Raw genomic sequence first — 13946 nt, 5'->3', positions numbered from 1 at the left:
CTCCTCACATTCAAATCCATTCATAACCTAGCCCCTCCATACCTATCTGACCTCATCCATATTCCTACGCCTGTCCACTCTCTTCTTTCCTCCTCCTCTGTCCTCCTCTCTGTCTCCCCTGCTCGCCTCGTCACCATGGGAAATAGAGCCTTCAGTCGCTCTGCTCCCCAGCTTTGGAACTCACTCCCAGCTGACCTTTGTAATTCAGACTCATTAACACATTTCAAATCCAGCCTCAAAACACATCTGTTTAGACAAGCCTATTCACTCAGACCATAAAGCCATTATTTTATTTATTTATTTATTTATTTTTGTTGTATTTTTTTCTTATCTTATTTGATGTTGGTTTTAACATTGTACTCGTGATTTTAACTGCTTGTTGTAATGTGTCTTTGAGTTTCTAGAAAGGCGATCACAAATAAAATGTATTATTATTATTATTATTATTATTATTATATATAAAATCCTCGTCTCACCCCTCGGGTGGTGTCCGTCCCTCATTCAGCTTGGGTCCTTTACCGGAGGCCAGGAAACTTGAGGGTTCTGCGCAGTATCCTTGCTGTTCCCAGCACTGCACATTTCTGGACTGAGATGTCCGACGTTGCTCCCGGGATCTGTTGCAACCACTCATCTAGTTTGGGGGTCCCTGCCCCGAGTGCACCGACCACCTCAGGCACGACTGTCACCTTCACCTTCCAGGCTCTCTCCAGCTCCTCTCTGAGCCCTTGGTATTTCTCGAGTTTCTCGTGTTCCTTCTTTCTGATGTTTCCATCACTTGGAACCGCGACATCCACTACAACGGCTTTCCTCTGCCCTTTATCTATGATCACGATATCTGGTTGGTTCGCCATTACCATCTTGTCAGTCTGGATCTGGAAGTCCCACAGGATCTTCGCTCTGTCATTCTCCACCACCTTCGAAGGTGTTTCCCATTTTGACCTTGGGATTTCCAGTCCATACTCCGCACAGATGTTTCGGTAGACTACGCCAGCCACTTGGTTATGGCGTTACATGTAGGCTTTCCCTGCCAGCATCTTACACCCTGCAGTTATGTGTAGGATCGTCTCAGGTGCCTCTTTGCACAACCTACACCTTGGGTCTTGTCTGGTGTGGTATATCTGGGCCTCGATGGCTCTGGTGCTCAGTGCCTGCTCCAGAGCAGCCAGGATGAGTGCCTTTGTGCTGTCCTTCAGGCCAGCCCTCTCTAGCCACTGATAGGACTTCTTGGGATTGGCGACTTCAGTTATGGTCCGGTGGTACATCCCGTGTAGGGGCTTGTCCTCCCATGATGGTCCCTCTTCCAGCGCCTCATCTTCTGTTCCCCATTGTCTGAGACATTCTCTGAGTACGTCATCCGTTGGAGCCTTCTCCTTGATGTATTCATGGAGCTTAGATGTTTCATCCTGGACAGTGGCTCTCACACTTACTAGTCCCCGGCCTCCTTCCTTTCGGCTTGCGTACAGTCTCAGGGTGCTGGATTTGGGATGGAACCCTCCATGCATGGTTAGGAGCTTTCGGGTCTTAACGTCCGTGGTCTGAATCCCTTCCTTTGGCCACCCTATTATTCCTGCAGGGTATCAGATCACTGGCAGGGCATAGCTGTTTATTGCCCGGGTCCTATTCTTGCCATTGAGCTGGCTTCTTAGGACTTGCCTCACTTGCTGGAGGTATTTGGCCGTAGCCGCTTTCCTTGTTGCCAGTTCGAGGTTGCCATTGGCTTGTGGCCAGGTTATTGGCCGATAGTTGGATGTCACTGCACCCTTTGAGGGATCCTTCATGATCAGGATCGTTCGCCCTTCGGTTAGCCATTCTGGGTGAGTCCCATCCCTCAGCAGGTGGTTCATTTGTGCTGCTACGCGGTCATGGAGTGCTGTGAGTTTCTTTAGCCAGTAGGTGTGGACCATGTCCGGGCCTGGTGCTGTCCAGTTCTTCATATCTGAGACTCTTTCCTGTATGTCTGCCACTGTTATGGTAACTGGGTTCATTTAGGGGGGTTGCTGTGCTCCTCTCTCAGGGTCACCAGCCATTGTGCACTGCTGTTATGTGCAACCTCCTTCTCCCATATGCCTTTCCAGTACCTTTCACTTTCCAGTCTTGGTGGGTCAGCTCTGTTGCTAGGACCCTGCCACTGAGCGTACAGTTTCGCAGGTTGTGTTGCGAACAGCCTGTTTATTCGTGTTTTGTGTACCGCTTTAGGCGACTGGACAAGGCTTGGAGCCTTTGTTTGGCAGTTTCGAGTGCTTCAGGTATGGTCATCTGGATGTACCTCTCGGGTATCGGTCTTTTCATCACACCTCTCTGGGCCTCGTCAATTGACTCACATCTTTCTGGGCCGCCTTGATCTTAGCCTCCAACCGTCTTTTCCATGGTGGGTAACGTATCTCATGGTTGCTCTTATAGCCAAGCATCTCTTGGATCAATGAGTGATCTCTAGGATCACTCATTGGTTTCTGTGATCGTTACGGTAGGGATCGCCCTCAGTGCCCTCAGTGCTGCATTCACACACATAAAAAAAAAAAATAAATCCTCATCTCACCCCTTGGGTGGTGTCCGTCCCTCATTCAGCTCGGGTCCTCTACCAGAGGCCAGGAAGCTTGAGGGTTCTGCGCAGTATCCTTGCTGTTCCCAGCACTGCACATTTCTGGACTGAGATGTCCGATGTTGTTCCCGGGATCTGTTGCAACCACTCATCTAGTTTGGGGGTCACTGCCCCGAGTGCACCAACCACCTCAGGCACGACTGTCACCTTTACCTGCCAAGCTCTCGCCAGCTCCTCTCTGAGCCCTTGGTATTTCTCGAGTTTCTCGTGTTCCTTCTTTCTGATGTTTCCATCACTTGGGACCGCTACATCATATATATATATAACAATACAACAAAATATATATAACAAAACAGTTTACATATAGTAAAATAATAAACAACACATAACATAAAACACGGACAGTCGTGCAGTCCTAACCACTTTTCCGTCACACGCTTTGTTGTTTGAAGCAGTTTGTGTGTGTATATATATATATATATATATATATATATATATATATATATATATATATACAGTATGTCTGTGGAAAGTGTCTATTTCTGCTTCGGGCGGGATGTTTCCTGCTGACGATGCAACACTGGAGTGCGGGGAAAAAAGACAAACGCGTGTGTGCGTGCGCGCATGTGCTTTCCCTGCTTGTGTGTTCTTTTAACTGAAGCAGTACTTTTTCTTTCTGGAAATTTCTTCTTATCTTTCCTGTGAGGCCTTTTCCTCCGCTAATTACACTGCCACCTTTCATGTTGTAATTAGACTTCGTTACATGGCAGACACTTTTAACTCTTTAAACGCTATGCGCCTTCCACTGAGAGTACACTCACACACACACACACACGCACACACACGCACACACACGCACACACACGTGGCAGCTTTGTGTTCAGTTTGCACATCAGGGTTAGTAAAATTATTCACGCGCAAATATTGGAGAAACTAAGAACTAAATCTCGTGTCATTCCCAACAAGGTGAAAATGAAGATTTTCTTGTTCAGTTAGCCTAACGCTAATTCGTGTAAACTAAGTTGATCCAGGTTCAAATCATTGGTTTCTTGGGCCACAGGGATGTGACAGTGGAACACAATTGTAAGTCATTCCAGTTCCCAAATCAATAATGTTTCAGGTGCAATTGCTATGTCATTTTGGGTCCAAATCCTGTGTGATCCCTGGTACAGCTTTTCAGTAGTTCTGGATCCAAATGTTTGGTTGTTCCAGGTCTAAATCCTGTGTCAATCAAATATGGTTCTGGGTTCCAACCTTGTGTGGTGTCAAGTCCAAATTGTATCAGGTTCCGTGTCCAAGTTGTACACGGTTCTAAGTTCAGAATGCATGCAGTTCCAAGTCCAGATACTGTATGGTTGCAGATCCAAATTCCATTCACATTAGGTCAAGGTCTGAATTGTATGAGTATGTCAGGTTCAAATGCTGTGTGGTTCCAAGTCTCGAAGGGACTGTATGTCGTGTAAGGTCCGAATTTTATGTGATTCCAGATTCATGTTTTATGTATTTCCAGTTCCAAATCGTAAATTCCTCCAGTTTTACGTGATTCGAAAATACAATGCATGCGTACATTCCTGAAAAAGATGGTCAGCGTCAACCTCAGATTCTGGCGGTGTTCTGGCCTGGTTATGTCCCTGGACTGTGGAAAATCAACTCTGTGAATAAATCCAATGCATCCGTTGTTGCTGTTGATTAATTAGTTTGGTCAGTGTCTAAATTTCATGTGTTTCTAAGTTCAAATTGTATGCCGTTCTGAGTCTAGATCATAGGTAGTTTGAGGTCCAAAATAGTATGTGGTTCATGGCCAACGCATGTAGCTACAGGTTCTTATACTACGTGGCTACAGGAACAGAAAGTAGTTGGTGACAGGTCCAAATTTTATGTCCCTTGTCTATGAGGTTCCAGATTAAGACTCATTGCAGGTCGAAATTGGCACACCCACTCTGCGTTTCCTCATCCAAATCCCATGTGGTTCCAGTCCAAAATGCATGTGGTTGCCGGTCCAAGTCTTATGTGACTCCAGGTCAAAAGCCTATGGGGTTCCGTCAATACCAAATAATGTGTGATTACAATAAAAAGATCCCCTGTATGAGAACCTTTCTTAAAAAGTTACAGTTGTCAAGGTGGGCTGCAGAATTTGTTCTGTTTCCTGGCCTGTGGAAAATCAACGGAATGAAATCCAATGCTTCTCTATTGGTTCTGTTGGTTAAAAAAAGAAATCTCTGGGTTTGTCCACTGAGGCTGCCGTGCTGATCCGTTGAGGTTGTCAGTGGTCTTGGAAGCCGACATGTTGCTGGGATTGGGGTAGGCTGATTGGCTCTGGCTGGTTGGCGGCACAGTGGGAGAAAAAAGGCGGAAATGATAAGTGATTAAATCCATTGGCAGCCTGAGCGCACACACACACACACACACACACACACACACACACACACACACACACACACACACACACACACACATTTTGGAGTGGGTTTCGACTGCTGGACAGTAATCCTGTTAATGAAAAATGTATTTGGCACGCAAGGCCGGCATCCATCCTCCTCCAGAGAAGCAAGAAGGCTGTTTGATACTCCACCAGAATAAAAGTGACATTAACAGCACAGGAATCTTTCAGGTGATGTTCCAGTCCATGCTTTGGACAAGGGAGGCAGAGTGGAGTTGACTTTCCGGTGCTGGTCCTAGTTGGGACTTCTGTTCCCAAACAGCTTTCCAGTTTCCAAGTACAGCCTCAAGCTGAATAAAAAATAATGATGATGACAAGCTGGAGTAAAGATCAATAGATAGATAGGTAGATAGAAAGAAAGACAAGTTGCAAGTCAGATTGCTAGTTAGCTTACCAGCCAGTCCGTGAGTCACTTTGTGGTTCTGGCATTTTAGTCAATCAGTTAGTAGGCGAGTTCCTCGGTCAGTGTGTAAGTTGGTTGTTTGGTTATTTTGTAGGTTTGCTAGTTACCCTTCGCCAGTGATACTAGCCCTGAAGCCGTGAAATTTGCAGGTCAACTGCAACCTTTCCCACTTCTGTGGCCATGACGGGCAGTGTGAAACAATGGCTCGGAGACTCGTAGAAAAAACAAGCGTGACATTTCAAATTATTCTGTACAAAGCATCTTGAAGTTTGGATTTTATTTTTGAGCGTGTCTCCGTCTCGGTCCGACCGTCAGTGTCGCAGTCACGTGAGCGACTGTCAGCGGAATCTGATGCCGCTTGTTGACTCTAATAAGGCTCCCGCAGCTCCTACCATCTCACCACCATTCATCCTCCTCCAGCGCTCACCTGCCACAATTCCCTGAATGCGCTTCCCCTTTTGTTCCTGCCATGTTTTCTTCTCTTACTTTTGTGGAGCGAAATTCTCTGATTGAACTGTGCTCGGCAAAGTACTGGAGGCAAAAGGAGTTTGTATTCACCTCGCTACATGCAGGCGTACAAAAGCCGCCATTGTTAGAAGTCTAATGGGAATTTTAAGTACAAGCAGGCGGCGGCTGCTTTTATCTCGGCTATTTACGAGCATACAAAATTTGGAAGCTAAGGGGAATTACCTTTTTCTTTTTCCCGGATCTCTGCTCCAAGGCTTTCATCTCCATGGGCACTGTTAACACGACGACCCGCCACTGTTTGTGGAAGGAGAAGACGAATCAAAGACGGCATTTAGTCGATCGGAAGAAAGAAAACTATGCCAAGCGAGAAAAAGTTAGACAAAGTTTGATGTTTGAAGCTGCAGCCTCAGCTGGGGGGGTGGGGGCTGAATGAGTTTTGGATGAAGGTTATGGCAAAACGAAATGTGTGAGGTTTCAGGCATGTTGTAGTCCCTCAAAAAAGGAAATTCATTTGTTCATCATTCTTAAAAATTATATCATTTTCGAGAATGGAATCGAAATCTTCAAAACGACTGATTTTGAATGGCGGCAACACATAATACCCATAACTCACATTCTCAACACAAATATATGTCGAGTAGAATATTAAAAATGTGCTTTCGGATAAGAGAGCATTTGGTATGCAAATATGAGTGTCTTCAGGCATTTTCTCAATGAACTAAACGTTTTCGCTCTGCCGTTCCTATATGAATGTGCGCTCAGGAATGAGAAAACACAAGTGAGACAAATCTCGAAAGAAAAAACCTGAAAAAGGACTTCAATACACACATTTGTTGAAAGAGACATCTTTGAATGTACCTATAAAACTGAGCAAGCTCAAATAAGCATTTTAGCCTGGCCATGAACTGGAGTGTCGTTTGTGAAACCACCCTCAAAGAATAGATTTGGACAAAAGTACCAAGCCTTAAGACACTATTGTCATTCAAAGACTAGACTTGGCTTCAAACTGAAAGACAAGACATGTATTTTTATTGACAAACATCAAACTCAAGCCCAAGAACTTGAAAGTACAGCCATACCTCGGTTTTCGACCATAATCCGTTCCAGAAGGCTGTTCGAAAAGCGGTTTGTTCGAAATCCAAAACTATTTTATTAGCCCATGGTAAGGGGCTAATACACTAAGCAGAAATAACATAAAAACAGTCAGATTTGCGTAAATCACAACAAACACTCACAATGAACGCTACGCTTCCTCATGTAAGGAAGCCGAGGAGCTAAGTGGCGTATATGGATTTGCATAGTTTGGTCAAAAACTGGTTTGCGGTCGTAATCCGATGGCATAAAAATCTCGAATGTTCTAGTCGAAAAACGATTTGGTCGAGAACAGAGACGTTCGAAAACCGAGGTTTGACTGTACACTTGAATTCAAAGATTGATTTATGATAGGAAATTCAGTCACATATAAAAATACTTGAGATAAGACTTGAAGACTAGCAAAAAGACTTGACATCCTTGACAAGGATTTCAGTAAAAGATTTGAGCCTAGGCTATGAAAGTCATGGATTGTAGGCTAGCCTTAGTCTTAGTTCAGTTCCATGTCCAAGAGAAAGCCTCAAGACTTGAATCAGATTTAAACACTTTCATTTGTGACCAAATTTTGATTAAAACATTTCACACATTTGGAGTCAGACTCACATTCATACCTTACACACACATACCCTTAACCCTTAGGTCCTTCGAAACAAAAAAACCCCAAGTTACGCGTTTTATAATTTTGGAAATGATATATGTTGTGTTATACAAACATACTTTTTTTTTTAAAACACTCAAAATGTTCAGAGGCATCTGTGCTATCCATACATATATAGTTTTTATTAGTTCTTTGGGATTTTTTATTCTCTATTTTTTGCAAAAGGAAAAAAAAATTGTGTCTGGAGGTCCCAACCAAGCCCTACTAACAATCCTGACCGGACGTGTTCATGTAAAATGCATTGGATGGAAGCCTCCTGCAAAAAGGCAAACTCATTTGCGATCCTCTGGTGCCACCTAAAAGTTGCACAATTGGAATGACCTCAACCCAACAATGTGGCATGCATACGTCTGTCCAAGCGAAAACAAAGCGATTGACGTAAAAATCGCGTGAAATGCATGTTTACACATTAGGTTTACGATGCATTCAAAAATATGAATTATAATGGGTCTCTGTGGTGCAAAATATGTAAATTGTGAAGATTACGGAATTAAAATCTTTTTTATTATTGCTGGAATGCCTGAGAATTATCAGCCAGTGACGTCATGAAATTTCTGCCATTTTAGACCCCCCCCCCCCCCATACGTTTCAGCTCTCTCGTGTTTTTCCGAATGCCTTTGCCTTTGATTCAAAGACATAATTTTGCATTTATCGCAAACGGTGGACTACGAGTGTTAAACAAGACTCAAGCAAAACCACTTGCAACTCCACTTGATTTCAAACATAAAGCCTCCCAACACAATTTTTAAAAAACTGTGAAAAGACCTAAGACTTGAGTTGGACTTGAGAACAGGGAATTCAGAATAGTCTTGGACTTAAGTTCAAGGACTTCACATCAGATTCGAGAGAAAACCAGCTGCGCTTGAAATCAAATGAAGATGGATGTTTGTGTAGCTTCTTAGTCATCTGGGTTCTTTGTTCTTGTCAACTTCACTTGAATACAAGAGCCTTCTTCAGTTCTAAATTCCCCAAAAGACTCGACCCCTAGAATAGGAACTGAAGAAACTTTTTCAAATGGTGTCTAGAAAAAAATTCAACTTTAAACCTATCTTTGGAAAAAGAAGATAAAATGAATGCGATAACGCTTTTGGATTAAAGGTCAAACGTCTCCAACAGCCAACCACTTTAGAGTAGATGTGGACTAAAGTACGCTTTAGATGAGACTTCAAAGTTGGGCAGGAACTGTTGGAACTGCGCTTAAATCCACTCATAAAGTCTCCACTTAGACTCAAACGAAAAACGTTTCGCATGATTTGAGCTCAAGCACAAAGACTCGAAACCTTGAGTTGGACCCAAGAGCAGAGACTTTGCATTCGGCTTCAGATTCAAGACCAAGCACTTTGACTTCTGTTTCCTTTTGACCTTCGGTGCTCAATAATGTGATTACACCATGAAAAAGGACGTTTAGTATGAAGGAGGGCATTTAGCCTGACATCAGTGGGGCGCTCCATTATCACGGACGCCACCAGGGGACGCAGTCATGGCGGCCAGTGGAGGTGGGAGGGGGGATGGGGTGGCACCAGACTGAGGGTCAAAGTCAAAGCCAAACATCCTGGAGAGGATGTTGAAGGGAAGACTCCCATGTTAACTGCTTTAACACCCCCACATCAACCAGTACTAACCCCCCACAGACACACACAAACACACACACACACTCGTCGATGCTAATCCTGCAAAAGCTGTTTCGTAGCGAGGATTAGCAGCAGAACAAACAAGGCTTATAGCTCTCCGCTGGGTGCACATAAGAAATGGAGTACAGGTGCACTTTGGGGTGGGTTGAGGTGGGCTGGAGGGGTGGGGTTGAGTCCGATGACTTGTCTCTGTTGTACATTATCATACACTGAAGTGGTGGTGGTGGTGGTGGTGGTGGGGCGGGGGGGTCTTGAGGTTTGTAGTCGGGGGGGGGGGGGGGGTTCTTGGTCCACCAGCTGGTGTGTTTCATCCTTCAGGAGGATATTGTTGGAATTCAGGCCAATGCTGACGATAGCAGAACATCCTCTAACCCACATGCATCCTCCCCGGGGGAACTGGTATGTTTTGTTTTGTTTTTTACTTTTTTTGATGCTTGAGCAAGATTAAGGACAAGCCATTTCAAAAATCTAGTGGAAAGTTGAGGAATTACAAACTGTGTCTGGATGGAAAGGCTTATCCCAGCAAAACACTAACACAATTGCAGTGGGGAAAAACCCCCACTGCAAAGCTAATACAAAACTAAATTAAACCTGTGAGCGGCAATGATTGGGGCTCTCGGGAGAACCCGATGCAAGAAAACAAGAGTTTTAAGAAAATCAAAGCATCAGGATGGGAGCTGTTGGATCTCTGCCAGTCGAGGGTGTCGATGAATCTCCAAAGGCTAGGTGTTTGGTGGAGAATCATCCAAGCATCCACTATATCATTATCTGCCTTTTTCAACTTCACCAATTTGTCTAGTTGTCATGTAAGTTGTTCAAATTTGGTCAAAATCTGACAACATCTCTCATACAAGGAGGACCACTGAAATGGCCAAATGACCCGAAAACGGTGACTTCAAGCTGACATGTCAGCAATCCTATTTGTTTTGAGGCATGACTGTTTGGAACATTTCTCGTGGATCTACTCATGAAAGACATGCCCACCAAATTTCATGTTATAAAATGAAATCGACTTCTGCGTCTTTATATTTTTTTTTAAATGAATCAACAGTATTTTCAATTTTTGAAATTAGCCAGCTTCAAACCAAAATGGCTGACTTCCTGTCTTTTTGTCCATGGGTTGTTGAGACTTTATTTCGTGAATCTACTCATGTCCTTCAAATTTCATGTTAAGTAAAACAGATTTCAAGGACTGAATTTTCAAATGTTGCAAAGAAAATGACCAAAACAAGCCTAAAATGGTTATTTATATAAAGCAAATGACAGATATTGTATATTTTTTTATGCATGGCTCCACAGGCTTTTTTGTGGGCCTACTCATGATAGACGTGACTACCAAATTACCTGTTGCTAAGTGAAACTGACTTTGGGCGTGAAGTATGAAACATTCCTTGACAGATTTATTTGTATTTTTGGGAATAGCTAGAATTAGACAAAACGGCTGCTTCAAACTAAAATGGATGACTCGATATTTCTTTTCAGGCGTGATTTGAGACTTTTATTGAGACACATCCACCATATTTCCAACTGCAAACTGAAGTCGGAATTAATTTTCAAAGTTTGCTTCAAAAGCCACCAAATATACCTAAAAGGCTGCTAAAACCATAACGGCAAACTTGCCGTGTATTCTTAGCTTCTGAAGACTTTGCAGGGGGTCTATTACTCCTTCTTCTGCAGGGCTGAACTTTTAAACAGATTTGCCCACCGCATATGTCCTAAAACGTGACTTGAAGTTTCCATTATGCTGCTGACAGTCACACAAGATCGCAAATGATGCAGGTGAGGCAACCTTGACAGAGGTAATTATTTCTGTACTCGCTCTGTCTCCTGGAAAGACAGCAGTGATGTTTTACCCCACCCACTTTCTTCGAACTGCAACTCAGTGCTTTTTGTATAGACAGCGATACATTGACTGGGCACGTGGGCAAGGAGAGCCACGGTCTCCATTTATTCAACGGCACAAATACAAAATACAACACCGGCAAGTCGCACGGAGCGTTGAACTCACCAGCCAGCCTGACTCCGGCTGGTGCTGTCACTCACAAAGAAGCGATGCTGCTAAAAGCAGCATAACACATAAATGTAATAGTATGTTGAGTAATTGCACTTTGCAAAGTAAGTCTTGTTCTTAACATTCGCTCTTGCTGTGGATCCCGCCGTTCGGCGGTCGCAGAATTTGCCAATTTACAGATTTCCGACGGGCTTTTCTTTTTTTTATTCACTTTGAGATTAGTAGTGGTTTGTTGCCATTTTCTGGCTTCTACAGGCACTTACAATCCATTCACAGTGGGGCTACTTCCTGATTGTACGATAAATATTGTTACTCTGCTATTTCCCACATTTTACAACACGTAACAAAACATTTATGGTGGGTTTAGGGCTTCAAAATCGATTCTTTGCCTTTCCATTCATTTCCCTAGCATTTACTTGATATCCGAATAGAAATGATCACGGAAGGAATTCAAATTGTGAGTCAAGGTACTATGAATGTGGTTGTAAAGTTGCTTGCAGGCAGAAAAATAATCATCACTTAATTACCGGGTAGAAGTGGAGTAGCACTAGGAGCTACGTCCTTGCTGTGGCGGTACTTTTAATTAATGAGATGCAGAACATACGTGCCGCGTATGTAAAAATAAACATGTTCGTCCTTGTCTGCCGTTTATTTGTGACCAGGCGCAAAGCCACTGGTGGGGGTGTTAGCGGGAGATAGGTGCGATGGCGCGGGGCGTCGTGACGCCTCGCCACTTGGAATGCATGAGCGCGCTCAGCCGGCGGACATGCGTGACGCATGGCCTCCGTCTGGCACTGCGGCAAGACGGATGAGCGGGAGCAAAGCGCAACGCCGGCGCTCCTGGAGGTGACCCCGGCTACAGCACGATACCGCCTACGGCCGCTAGCGTAGCGCAGTGGTCTAATTGTTGTATCGAGCAGTGTTGCTAAGTAGGTGTGTGAAGAGTAGTCGGTGGGAGGATATGACGCAACAAACGGCAAAGCTTCTTAGTACGTTGCATGGCCATTTGTTTCTTAGGTTACCCCCCCCCCCCCCACACACACACACACACACCCTTCCCGCTCTGAGCTGCCCCCTCACGGTTGTCAATGCGATGCAACCTTTTTCTTTGCATTTTGCCACAAAGACGAGATTTGAGCGCTTCAAAATCACCTAAACTGCATCTGCACGCAAATGCGAGTGAAAATACACCCATTACGTGCTACACAAACTTTCAGCGTTCACATTCCTGTTGCCAGTAAAGGTGATCAAGGTTTTCTGACACAAGGTGTGTAGTTTTATAGTTTTATATTTTCGTTTTCATTTCACAGTAGGGGGTTTCTCCCTGCATAACACTTTATGAGGATAAAATGTTGCATCTTGCCAGTAATATTTTACGTGATGACAGTTTAACAGTTGGAGAGTAGTTTTACTGTATGTATATATGTATATGCATATGTATACTGTATATACAGTATATATATGCATATACAGTATATATATGCATATACATACATATATATAAGATGCTGGCAGGGAAAGCCTACATGGAACGCCATAACCAAGTGGCTGGCGTAGTCTACCGAAACATCTGTGCGGAGTATGGAATGGAAATCCCAAGGTCAAAATGGGAAACACCTTCGAAGGTGGTGGAGAATGACAGAGCGAAGATCCTGTGGGACTTCCAGATCCAGACTGACAAGATGGTAATGGCGAACCAACCAGATATCGTGATCATAGATAAAGGGCAGAGGAAAGCCGTTGTAGTGGATGTAGCGGTCCCTAGTGATGGAAACATCAGGAAGAAGGAACATGAGAAACTCGAGAAATACCAAGGGCTCAGAGAGGAGCTGGAGAGAGCCTGGAAGGTGAAGGTGACAGTCGTGCCTGTGGTGGTCGGAGCACTCGGGGCAGTGACCCCTAAACTAGATGAGTGGTTGCAACAGATCCCAGGAACAACATCGGACATCTCAGTCCAGAAATGTGCAGTGCTGGGAACAGCAAGGATACTGCGCAGAACCCTCAAGCTTCCTGGCCTCTGGTAGAGGACCCGAGCTGAATGAGGGACGGACACCACCCGAGGGGTGAGATGAGGATTTTTTTTATATATATATATATATATATATATATATACACACATATACACACACACACACACACACACACACACACACACACACACACACACACACACAAGCGGCTGGATAGCTCAGTTGGTGAGGCATCGGTTCAGCATAAGGGACACGGTGGTTCGAATCCCGCATGGGGCAAAAAATAAGCACATAACACCATCCAGTGCGGGTCCTTGGGCAAGATCCTTCACGCTAATGCCTACCCATACAATTATGAGAGACAATAAAATGAATGCCGGCCAAACAAGGTCTACGTCAGGTGCTGGGGAACCGGAGCACCTAGATGAAAAATGGGCTACTGGAACAAAGCGAAGATGGGCGAGATGCGATAACATGGCTCTGTTGGAATGCTACTACTCAAGCAACCCTAGTCAGAGGGGTTACATGCAGAGAATGTGGGCTAAATGGTTACTTCGAAACCCACAGTTACGGTTGACCACGAAACAACTAGTAGCTCAGTGTTCCAACATCCACAAACGGCAACTGTTGTCACAACTTGAGATTGATGAGGTACAATGCAGGTTCCATGGTGAAGGGCCCCAGGCTGCCAGATCAGAGGAGGAGGTCATACCAGAGATTGGGATCTCAATGAA

General features: G+C 44.3%; 1 long non-coding RNA gene across 1 annotated transcript; it reads left to right on the top strand.

Moving 5' to 3' along the window:
• The first annotated feature begins 2506 nt into the window (after nt 1-2506).
• LOC127607711 (uncharacterized) lies at nt 2507-13320 on the top strand. Its single transcript, XR_007964130.1, has 2 exons — nt 2507-2548; nt 13168-13320. It is a non-coding gene; the product is annotated as an uncharacterized LOC127607711 (long non-coding RNA).
• Nucleotides 13321-13946: the final 626 nt, after the last annotated feature.

Source organism: Hippocampus zosterae, chromosome 1 (genome assembly GCF_025434085.1).
Source record: "Hippocampus zosterae strain Florida chromosome 1, ASM2543408v3, whole genome shotgun sequence".
Lineage (NCBI taxonomy): Eukaryota > Metazoa > Chordata > Actinopteri > Syngnathiformes > Syngnathidae > Hippocampus > Hippocampus zosterae.
Note: the sequence above shows the minus strand (reverse complement) of the source record. Positions and strands in the feature narration are given on the sequence as shown.